General features: G+C 39.5%; 1 long non-coding RNA gene across 1 annotated transcript; it reads left to right on the top strand.

Moving 5' to 3' along the window:
* The first annotated feature begins 1,487 nt into the window (after window positions 1-1,487).
* LOC149917004 (uncharacterized) lies at window positions 1,488-11,964 on the top strand. The gene is made up of 3 exons (XR_016468684.1): window positions 1,488-1,809; window positions 1,911-2,023; window positions 9,832-11,964. It is a non-coding gene; the product is annotated as an uncharacterized LOC149917004 (long non-coding RNA).
* The last annotated feature ends 694 nt before the right edge of the window (window positions 11,965-12,658 follow it).

Consider the following 12,658-nt stretch of genomic DNA (forward strand, 5'->3'; position numbering starts at 1 on the left):
TTTCTGAAGTTGCTTGTGTAGCTGATATCTTCTGAGTGTGCATTTGTTCTTTTATTCGGCTGTTGTGTTTGTGTAAATCCTTGCATGTTGCAGTATGGTGCCTTGCTGCTCTGCTGTCATTGCTGTACTTTCTACTGTGCTATACTAGGATGCTGTTGGATCTTTAAAACAAAAAGCATTTTAATCAGAGGCTTTGAGTCATTTTTGAAGATCTAGGGAATTAATAAGCATGTAGCAGTTTCACTGAAACATGTACAGAGGTGTTCTGTTTGTTTTTTTTTAAAAAAGCACTATGGTATTTTCCATCTGTTTTTAACTGGAGATACCTACGTGGTCTATACTGGTGAGTGCTTGAGGACAAATGCCTGCTGCTTGGGGAAAATAATCCTGCTTCCACAGAAGAATGCAGTCACGGAAAGCTGTCACACGTGGGTGAAACACTTTACAAAGATTTGAGCTTCCTACGTTCTGAGTTCCAGCTCTAAGACAAAGGATAACATCTCATGGATGGAGGAAGATTAAAAGGGCTTGGATTATGGACGAAGGCAGTAATTTCTTGTAAATGATTATGTAAGAGCCGTTTCTAGGCTGGGGATGCTTCTCTTGCTGTTTATCTTTCCTTCCTGAATTACAAGTGGGCCTTTCTACACACGTTTATTTCTTTGTACTATGCATCAAAGCCCCATTTCTAGTCAGGATGGTGTGAAGCTACCTGCTGTAGAGTGAAGTCTTGCTTGAAAGGGCTGACAGGAGACTTGTATGGATGTTAGCCTCTAGTTCAATTGTTTTACAGTGTCTGTGAAGATAATTTTTCACTTATATGAACAGAATTGAGGAAATGAGCTGACTAAAATTTGTTATTTGAAAAATGTGAATGTGAGGACCTTGAGGGTCCTTTCCAACTCTGGCCATTCTGTGATTCTGTGAATAGATGCTTCTGTAAGAGTAGAAGAAAGCAGCTCATAGGGTGTCTCTGAATCATAGAATCGTATCATAGAATGGCCTAGGTTGAAAAGGACTACAGTGATCATCTAATTTCAACCCCCTGCTATGTGCAGGGTCACCAACCACCAGACCAGGCCGCTCAGGGCCACATCCAGCCTGGCCTTGAATGCCTGCAGGGATGGGGCATCCACAACCTCCTTGGGCAACCTGTTCCATTGCCTCACCACCCTCTGGGTGAAGAAGTTCCTCCTAATATCTAACCTAAACCTCTGTCTCAGTTTAAAACCATTCCCCCTTGTCCTATCACTATCCACCCTCATGAAAGATAGGATCCATCAGATCTGCTCTTCCTGCTGTGGTTGTGGGTGGCTTTGCCTCCTTTTGAGCTGAGGGGAAAGCCTTATAGGCAGCAATTTGCCTTTTAAAGTTTTGCTCTACTGCACACCATGCTTCATTGACTTGTACAGCTCCTTTCAGGCACTTACCTTGAGTTATAATGTGGCACTATTTCATAATATGCAGTAAGAACCATTGAGGCTGATAGTTCAGTTTCAAACAGAGTAGATGTAGAGAGATCCCTGTTGCTGGAAGAATAAATAGGCTGAAAAATCCTCTGTAGTTCAATATGCAGTATTGACTGCTGCATTGTGCCATAATGTCAGTCAGCTGAATGCCTTCTTTCCTCCTCACTTCCCACGCAGTTACACTTTCTCCAAGGGGAAAACTGCCTGTAAGTAGTTTCCACAGAAACCATTCCCAGCTGAGATAGGTGCCTCCAGGGGAAGTGAAGGGAAAAGAAAAAATGAGAGAGAGAAGTGTGCACAGCTGTCATATGATCTCTGCAACATCACTGCATTGTTGCAAGTAAGCCATATGTTTCTGGGTTTATTTAGTCTGTAGATTTGGACTGTATGACTGACACCTTCCCTTAGCATGTTAATTCTGCCTGCTTCTCCCTTCTACAGAATTGGTTGTGCAGATGGAGGTATGGAAATGCTCTGTGTTGGCAGTGAAGTGGACACATCTGATAAGGAAGTCCTGAGTTTTTGGAACTGCTGTGCATGGGAGGATTTAAATGGTAAGTGAGAATTTCCATCTTTTATTAACCCTGCTTTTCTGTAAGAAGTCAGCAAGGACAGGTATGGAAATAATTCCTTCTGGAGAGGAGTATTCTCAATTAATTTGTCAATTAATGATTCTGTCCTTTTGGGGTTCAAGCACATGTTGCTTGACAAAATATGTAATTAAAGATCAGGATGTTTTGAAAAGGAATTAACTCAAGTCCTTGGATTTGTTAGCTGATGAAGAAAGGAACCATTTCTTAAATGTACTTCAGTGTCACTGGAGGCAAGTATGGATTCACATTCCTGAAATCCTTTTTGCAAATAGTGTTGCCTTGTTTTTTTCTTAATAATAATAAATAATGTTCATTCAGGGCATCATGTGGCCACAGCTGCAGGTTAAAACGCTGGCTACATCTTCATCCTGTCATCTCTCTGCTACTATATGGGGAACGCAGGCTGACATGGTTATTAAATCTGGCAGCTGTGTTGTGTACACATAGGTAGCAAGTAGAGCACAGCATACAGGAAATCAGTAGCTTTCAGATGGCAGCCTTCCTTTCACTTCTACAAGGCTTGAAAGGCATACTAAAAAGCTTTCTAGTTTTGTAATCTTGTTTGCTGAAACAGTGTGCAAATATTACAAATCCAGTGGCATACCTAAGTATTCTTTGCCTGTGCAGTTCTTTCAGATTGTTAATTGGGATTTCTACCTTGGTGTTCCTCTTGAAAAAGCAGAGGAATGAAAGTTGAAGCCATCCTGAGAGTGAATGGTTCTCTGTAGTTTTGTTTTGGCTTTCAATGGAGGAGCTGCTGAGGGAAAGGGATGGATGAAAGCTTTCCAGAACAAATAGTTTGCAGTTGTTTGTTGATTTTTGGGGACATCTGCTCATCACTTTGTGAGTGGAGAAGCCAAGTAAATGCAGGAGGTGCTTATAGATGGTTTTCTGCTTATGTAAAATAATACTAGATATGCAGTGAGAAAGGAGTTCTACGTTACTATAGAAAAGCTAAAATTAATCATCTGCATAAAATATTGAGTTTGCAGTTTTAGAGAAATGTAATACTGTGTCTAGACGCATCAATTTATACAAAAACAAAGGCAAAATGTATGGCATACTGGGAGAGATCTTTGAGCCAAATGTGAAAAAATAGGATTTAATTGGTTGGCAAGTGTATTGTCTCATCAAAATTAAATGTGCCTGAGGATATGAGTATAGCTGGTTTGGACTACTTGTTTATATATAGCAGCAAACACTACTTTATTCCAAATAATAAATTCCGGTTCAGAAGGAGTAATCTTTAATAAAGTTGTGCTGTAGAAAAGAATTCTTCTTTTCTATTTGTTTTATTTTTAAGTACAGCACAGTGTTTTATATTATAGAACTCTCATTCTGAATCTACAAGTATTTCTTGACTTTTTTCTTTTTCTCAGCCCTAAAACCTTGAAAACTTTCTCCTGGACATCTATTCACCGGTAATTTGCAGGATAACATATGTGAACTTGCTTTTTTTAGTGGGTTTAAGGGACCACACTGAAGGAGTCCTGTGACTGTTAGAATAGAATGCACAGTCACTGATGCTATATTAGGCTGACATCTTCAACCAAAATTAGGTATGCTGTTTCTAGGTTGTGGTTTACAGGGGGGGAGGAAAGCAACTGACCAGGTATTGGAAACAAAAAGAAGGCTTCAAAAAGAAAAAGTAAATAGTAATTGTTTGGAGGTTATTAAGGTATGTAAAGGAGATGAATAGCATATATCATTCATGTAAATGTTTCCATCTCTTTGTGCCATTATTTTTGTAGCTTATTTCTAAGATGTGCTGCTTCTGTTTGGGCCTGCTCTTGTGATTAGGTGACATGACTAGGTTGGAGTGGTCCCTTGGTGTGTTGTAAGGTAACTTGTGCCTGCAATAGGAGCTGCTTGGCTGTAAATGTTGATCAAATGCAAATTGGAAGGATTTATTTTTGTGAGAAATGGAGTCCCTTGTTTTTTGGTCAACTCGAATGAAGCACTCCTCACACCAAATAAAATGCATGTTAATAGTTGGAGAGATGCAAATGGAATTAACAACCTTTCTGAACCATTTTATTTCTATGAAGACCAGGTTTCATTTATGTGATTTAAATAACTGAAGGTTTATAGTTTAAATTGTAATATTACAAGTCAGTTTTCTATTTTCTGTCCTATTTTCAAATACTTTCTCCATCCCTGGGGTTTTTTCAAGAAAAGGGTAGGTGACACACTGAGTGACGTGGGATTAGAAATTGCTTATTTTTAAAAGGTGAAAGTAGAAATGTAGCTTGTAACTGCAATAGTATGAACTGAAATAAATGATGTAGCATGCCATTCTAATGGGGAGAGCAGGGGATTGAATCAGCTGAGAAGTCTGCTGGCTACCAGGGAGCCTTCCTGCTTTCCACTTGGGCTTTTGGGCACAAACTCAAAAGTGAAGTTGTTGATTGAAAGGTAGACACTGGAAAGGAAGAATTGAAATTGCAGTTGGAATATACTTCTTGAGGCTGTGAACAGCTAGTGTAGAAGGTAGGTGTTGGCTGGCTCCATCCACCTCACTACTAGTTAGCTACAGTAAGGTTAAAAAAGGCACAGCTAAATTAAGAAGGTTGCTAATCACAGATATCTGTATTATGTATTTAAAACACATTCTGGCACCTCCTATGTTACATGGAGATTCTGTTGATGCAAGCATCAAAATATATCCTGTATAGCCAGACTGTTACAGCAGTTTACAAACAAACTGCTGTAGAAATGGCTATGGCACTTCACTGTTAGTTATTAAATCCAGTCTATGGTAACTTTAAGAATATGCCTTGTACCCTGGAAAAGACAAATGATAAAAAATGTGCCATAATCACCTACAGTCTGAAAGGTTTCCTGGAAGTACTGGACAACTTATCTTTTTCTGGACAGAACTTTTGCTCAGGTGTAAAGGTATTATTTATTCTCACTCACTCTAATACTGCTGAATGTTTTTGGTCTTAGATACCACATCGTAGCAATTAATTAGGTGGATCTTTAGGCCTCAAATCAGGATGGATGCTTTCTGAAAAAGGGACATAAAGATTGGAATAGATGCAATTTCATTTTTAAAATGGTCTAAATGTTTAAAATGCGTAAGATGAATGTTTATCAAGCTGCCTGATCCTAATCCAGTATGGATTTGTTTGTGCTATTAGTCTGCCTAAACATGTGTGATCAGTTTATTTCTGGATGACTTTCTGTTTTTTGCTATGTGAAGCTACTCCGACTGTTTGGGTTTTATCCTTCCATTCTGAAAATGAGGAGTGGTGATCCTTTCTACCTCTCTATTATTATCTTAATGAGTGTTGAATGCTAGCTGTCCCTTCATTGAAATCATTATCTGAAAAACTGTCATGTGGAGTGTTGTTTTGAAAGCGAAGTGTAAATTTCAGTCTCTGCAAAGGTTTATACTGTACCTGCCTCCAATACTCAAATTTACTTGATCTGGATTATTTTGAGCCTGAAGGTTGTGCTATCTACCAGTATGTTTTGTGACGTGCTCAAGAGTTTATTTAGTAAGGAAACAGTTACGGTTGGATTACTCAGAACTGTTTAACTCTGACTTATAATGAAGATGCTCCTGCCACTTCCACATATGAATAAACATTCAAAAAAAAAAAAGTGACGGTATGTTAAAGAGAAAATACACTTGGCACAGTTACTTACTTAACCAAAGAAGGAAAAAAAAAAAAGATTGAGTTCATAAGATTTTGCTATTGTTACTACTTAAAAAAGAAGGAAAAAAAAGATTGCATTCAAAAGATCTTGCTGAACTTGGAAATACTCTTGCAAAGATTCTAACAGTTATGTTTTTGTGCCTCTGAATGCCTTAAATACTACAGTAGTGCTTGGAGAAGATTAATATATGTGTACCATGTTTGACTCAAGGTTTATTTTATTAGAGATTTTGCCTGCTCTTTGGGAAGCACAGCTTCCAAAAGAATAGATGCCTTTTTTCCTGCAGTTCTTCTGAGAACAGTTTTCTGTTGTATTTACTATAAAAAGATGCTTAAAAGTTCCTGAGAAACTAGAACAACTGCTAGGGGGATGAGAACTCAAGAGTGATGAATGAGCCTTTGCAGCACACGTAAACTGGAGGAAAAGATAAAATGAAAAGTGAACAGTCTGGTATACGCCATAATTTTTTTCCCCTCTTGCAATGGGGGAACAGTGTTCATGAAATACTGTTATGACTTTCTCTCCTATAATATCCATGCTGATGGAAGTGACAATGTAAACATTAGGAATTAACTCTCACAATAAGCCTCTGTAGATGTTTCTTGTTACATTCAGATCTTAAGTAATTGCACTCTATCTGAGCTGGAAAACCTAGGACCCAAGAAATCAGAGCCACAACCCAATTTCATGCTGCCTGAGGGTTCTTTGTCCTGAAGGTTACTGAGATGAGACTATCATATGTGTTAATGTGTGGTCCTCCCAAAGTACTTGAGAAGAAAAGAAAAAAAGAATGTTTTCACAAATTTCTATGTTTGCTTCATCAGAAGTAGTGCATTGTGCAGCCTTGATTCCTGATAAGAATAGCAGAAGATTTCTTCCCATACTGATCTTCCAGGATGCTTATCTGAGCTGTGAAATGCTTGGCTTCACCCTGTGAGCAACAATTGCCATATGCTGGCATGCGTACGTGCAGAAGACATGCTCTGAGATGTGCACCTTCTGGATGGGTTTCTGTTGGGGAAGGTGTGAGCAGGGCAGCAATGAAGGCCTAATTTCCTCAAGCTCTAATGAACTGCATTTAGGATAATACGGTCTACTTCAGAAAAGCTGAGCAAATGTCAGTCATAAGGAAATACCACTCAGGTTTGTTTGTTTTTTTTTTAAGGATGAACTGTGTTTGAAAAGGAAGGAGGAAAGTGAGGAGAAATGCTGGTTAGTATTTGTTTTACTATGAAAGTGTTCTGTCTTCAGAGTGATGACCAGTCAGTCTATACTGTTGTGTGTTTTGTTCATATGACTTAAAAACTTGCTAAAGATGCACTGTGGCCCCAGTGATACTGCTGCTGAATGGACAGTGTATTAAGGCTGTGGTTACTATGGCAGCTCCTGTGATGTCTGCTCTCGGTGTTTGGAAGCTGTGACTGGGTCAAGTCAGAATTAAGTCTACCTGAGCCTGGCATCTATGAAACTTACTGCCCCAGCTTTTAATGTATTGCACTCATTCTGGGAAAGAATGACAAATCAATGAAGGATAAACTGATTAAAGATTTTTAACTATAGAGAAACTTACTTCCTCTGATGAGAGGCAACTGATTTTGTGTAATTCATGATTTAATAGTTATAACTACTGATTGGACTTTAGGTCTCTGTGCCCACAACTGTTCATGGAATTAATGGAAGAAAAATACTGGTGCATTTTATGGTTCTTCACTGATATTTCCTGGTAGACGTGTGATGTTGCTTTGGTGATGACTTATTGCTATACTGTGTTAAAGAACTGCACTTCAAAAAAGCTATGACTTACAAATAGCGTTTCTTGAAAGCAGTGCTAGTCATTTTCTTTGTACCTTAAAATCTGGGTTCATACTACAGTAATTTTCACCATATTCTTTAAAAAAAAAATAAACAGAATTTCCTTTACTCTTCCTAAAGTCTCACACTTTCAACTGTCCCCAGCTGTAAACTGAAGCCCAGTGAAGTCTTAACTGCCTGGTGTACAACCAGAAAAACACTTAAAGAGAAATCAGAAAATCTAATTACCTGCTAGTTTTCCTCTGTTTGTTACATTTGCAGATTTACTTTCCTGTGTCTTTAATTTTGTCTGTTTTAATTTAACTTTTCATTTTTAGTAGTGTTGAACTGCTGTCTAGGTGCATCAATTCATAGTTAAGTTTTCTTAAATGAGCATGAATCAGTTTGTTTTGTCTGATGTTTTTGTTGCAATCCGGAATTCTCAGAAGAGATTGTTATTCTAGAAAACTGACACAGAAAGATGAAATAAATTTGTCCAAATATTATTAGAATGTGAGGGGACATTCTTATTCCTTGGAGTACGGACTGAAGATAATGGATTTTTACCTCCAAACTCTGTCTTGTCATACTTTCAGCTGTGGTTATAATTAATACTAGTGTTACTACCTCAGCTTAGCACACACTGTGCATCATTGGCTGCAGACAGATTCGAGTGCTGATGCACAGTGATGCACGTAATTTAATTAAGCATTACAGTAATGTTTCCCATCTATATGGAATATGTTTGAACTTATCTTGCAGGTGTGGATGTCTTTTCTCCTCTATGGAATACTCAAAATGCTGAAATCAAGTACTGCAAGTATGTGAGGTTAATATTTAAGATTGTCCATATAAAGTTCTGAAGTTCAGCTAGTCCATTTTCTTATGTCTAACAGTAGCTGACAGCAAATGCTTAGGAAACATCAAGCAAGACAAATTTGTAATGTACATTTCACAAGGTATCCTTCTGTCCTTCAGAAAGCTGCAGTTCAGTGCCTAGTTCAGCCATAGGTAGCTCCCTGTGTTTAGCAGCTTTTGCATATGTAGTAACTCTTTTTCAACATCTAAATTTAACTGAGCATAAAATCCTATCACAAATTAATTGCACATTGTTTGAAGATATGAAATGTTTCTTAGTTCATTTTAAATTTTCTATCTAATGTCTTTATTTGCCATACCTTAGTTAAAAAAAAATATAAATTAATCCCTTGTTTATACAACAACCAGAATTAGTCGTCGTCATGGTAGAACAGTCAAGATAAAATGAAACTTGCTCATTGAATGTTGCTTGTTTACTGCATAAGAACGTGATATAGGAGATACAGACTTAGTCCTGCTTTTGGGAGGTGTTTTTAATTCTCTGTAACATTTAAAAACAGAACAGATATTTTTATTGTGGTCATCTTCAGAGAAAAAAAAAAATCAAAAAAACCCCAATATTTTAAAAGGAGCCTGATCTGAGAGACCTAAATCAATATTCTAATCACCTTCCTCTTTCAGAGCAAATTGAAGGTATCTCTTTCAAATTTTTTCAGTTGCAAAATTACACTGTTGCTAATCTACACATGAACTGTGAAAACATGAGGGCTACCCCAAAAGTAATGGTGACGTTATGGCTTTTTTAGTGAGGACCTCAGATGGATCAACTGCAACAAGGGATCCTGGCAGAGAAGTAAAAAGAACCAACCTCCAAAACTGCAGCCCTTGATCAGCATGGCAGCCCCCAGATGTCCCCCCCCACCCCCTGATCTGGCAGGAGCTGTGCTTGTGCTGCTGTGGTGTAAGGGGAGCTGGGATTGATGGCAGCCAACCCTTGGCATGTATAAAAGCAACTCCCCTTAGGCAGTGCAGCAACACAGGAGCACCGCAAGCAGGACATGCAAACAGGGTGTGCTTGTCAATGGGAGTGCTTGGCAGTTAGCACAGACAGTTCTCATAGGGCAGGGAGGGCAAGCAGGGAGGGTCCTTTCCTCTCTTCCCCTCTTCTTCTCTCTCCCCTCCTCTCTCCTCCTTTGAGAACTCTAAGTTGTTGCTGCCTCTTATAATTACCATGGTTGGCACCTGTCACAGCAACTGGGCTGAGGCAACAACCCAGACCAAGGGGGCACAGCCTTTCTGGGCTCATGTGGGCTCTTGGGTGGTGATCCCAAGGGGAGAAGGGCTGTCCAGACCATTGACTGTGAGGAACTCTGGTATCTGGAATTCCCTTGGGTCCTGAGAGAGGAGAGATCTGTCATGAGTGCAGTTATGTCCACGTGTGCTGGGGGACCTGACAGGTGTTTGCTGAACTGCTCTCTTGTCATCTTTGACAGGTCGTGGAGACCAGAAGAGGTGCCTGAAGATTGCAGGATAGCCAGTGTCACTACAGAAAGGGCAAGAAGGAGGATCTGGGAAACTGCAGACCAGTCAATCTCACCTCTGTCCTTGGAAAAGTGATGGAACAGCTTGTTCTTTGCTATCTCCAAGCAATTGGAAAAGAAAGTTATCAGTAGTAGTCAGCATGGATTCACCAAGGCAAAATCATGCTCAACCAACCCTGTAGCCTTCTATGATGGCATCACTGGCTGGGTAGATGGGGAGAGAGCAGTGGGTATTGTCTCTGTTTAATTCAGCAAGGCTTTTGGTACTGTCTCCCATGTCATCCTGGTTACAAAGCTGAGAAAATGGGGGATAGATGTATGGACAGTGAGGTGGAATGAGAACTGGCTGAACTCAGAGGATGGTGATCAGTGGTGCAGAGTCCAGTTGGAGACCTGTGATTAGCAGTGTTCCCCTAGGGGTTGGTGATGGATCTGGTCTTGTTCAATAGCTTCATTGATGACCTTGATGAGGAGATAAAGTCTGCTTTCAGCAAGTATGCTGATGATAAAAAGCTGGGAGGAGTGTCTGATGCATCTGGTGGCTGTGCTGCCATGCAGCAAGACCTGGACAGGCTGGAGAGCTGAGCAGTAAGAAACTAGATGAGGTTTAACAAAAGCAGGTGTAGAGTCTTGCACCTGGGAAGAAGTAAATGTGGGTATCAGTACAAGTTTGTGCATGACCTGCTGGAGAGGAGCACTGCAGAGAAGGACCTGCAGGTCCTGGTGGACGAAAGGTTGGCCATGAGCAAGCAGTATACCCCTGTGGCCAAGAGTGCCAGTGGAATCCTGGGGTGCATAAAAAAGAGCATGGCCAGCAGGTCAAGAGAAGTGATCTTCCCCCTCTACTCTGCCCTGGTGAGGCCTCACCTGGAGTATTGCATCCAGTTTTGGGCTCTGTAGTACGAAAAAGACAGATCTCCTGGAAAGAGTCCAGCTGGAAGAAGGCCACAAAGATGGTAAAAGTACCTGGAGTACCTCCCCTGCGAGGAAAGGTTGGGTGACCTGGGTCTGTTCAGCCTTAAGATGACTGAGAGGGGATCTGATTAATGTTTATAAATATCTTAAGTGTGGGAGACCAAGGGACATGGCCAACCTCTCTTCAGTAGTCTATGGGAACAGGACAAGGGAAAATGACCATTAATTGGAGCATAGGAAGTTTTATGCCAGTATGTGAGAGATGAAGGGTGATGGAGCACTGGGACAGGCTAACCAGAGAGGTTATGGAGTCTCCTCTGGAGACGTACCCGTGCAGCCTTCTGGAGGAAGCCTGCTTTGGAAGGAGGTTTGGACACAATCTCTAGAGGTCCCTTCCAACCCCTACAGTTCTGTGATTGTAGGCATCAGGTGAGACAGTGATATGTGAATTGTGGAAGGTGTATGGCTTCTTCTCAGGGTATGTTTGAAGTTTGAGACCAAATTGAGATCACTTTGGATTTTGCAATTTAACCTATGTATCCAGTATTTTGCATCTTGTTTCTGTGTGCCTCTGTTAATAAAGTCTTCACGAGTTTGAATAATCTTCAGCAGACTCCTATACTCATAATCAATCAATATCAGCTTGAAGAAAATCTGTGCTAATTCTGACATAGGATGGTGTCACCATATCTTCTTACTGCTGTTGAAGTATTATTGCTGAAGCTTAGATTTCTCTGCTTTGCGGTCCTTATCAATCAATTTATGTCATTACAAATTAGTAAATCGATTGAGAACTGGTATGTTGTGGATACCCATCAGTGGCATGCACCACCACTTGTCGAGGTAGTGCAGAAATAGCCACTACTCAAATGTGTAAGATTGAGATGTGCTGGACCCAGTAGCATTTGTCTTGACAAATGTGACTTTGACTGCTAAGCAGAGGACCATGTAATAGTACAAACAATATCTATATGGTGATGGTTTTATCTTTGTGTTTTGATAGGACTGCATGCTGGCTGAGATATGCTGGACTTTTTGGTGTTTCCTCTACACTGCCTTCAAACATGCAATGATAATTATGGACCTACTAGGCTGTCAAACAAGTGGGATTTTTATTTGAAAACTTGGACCTAATTTTCATTTTTGATCATTTGCTCACTTTATGTATTGTGCAGCTCACTTTTTTTTTTTTGCAAGTTTTGAAATAGAAGTAATTTATCTGAATATGCTCTCAGGTCAGCACACAAGTGACATTAAAGACACAATATCTGTATTTTGAGTACATGCAGTATGCTGAATATATCTTTACAGCACCTTTATCCTAAGAATCATTCAGATCTTCTCAGAGAAGATGCCCTTAAAGCAGTGATGTTAAGAATATATTGGTTTTGTACAGGTTTTTTACAATTCAGTGGTCTGTCAAAGAATTCTCAGGAAGCTTTATTGTTTGAAATGTTGCTCAGTGCCCTGCTATGCTCTTGAAATGCAAATGAGTTACTGCTGTGGTGATGCATATAGATACTTTATTCAATCACTATGATTACTTTATGAAGTTTACTTTATACTTATCTGATAAATAATAAAAATCAATGAGATTTTCTATTACATTGTTTGTTGAAAGCTATAAGTTGCATGAACATTAACAGTTATACACAACAGAATTAACATCTGTAGAAATTGCATAGCTATATCTTAAAATAGCTTTATTGCTGGAGAGAATAAAAGCAGGCAGAATACTACTTGATTTATCCTGGTTATTGTGTTTTGGTCAGTATGACTGGAATTGGATTCCTTTAGGATGAAATTAAACTAGAAGATAAACTCTCGGAGTCTCATCAGAGCATGAATCAGTTAAATTTGGAGT

The sequence above is a fragment of the Phasianus colchicus genome, chromosome 8, assembly GCF_987193195.1.
Source record: "Phasianus colchicus chromosome 8, bPhaCol1.hap1.1, whole genome shotgun sequence".
Lineage (NCBI taxonomy): Eukaryota > Metazoa > Chordata > Aves > Galliformes > Phasianidae > Phasianus > Phasianus colchicus.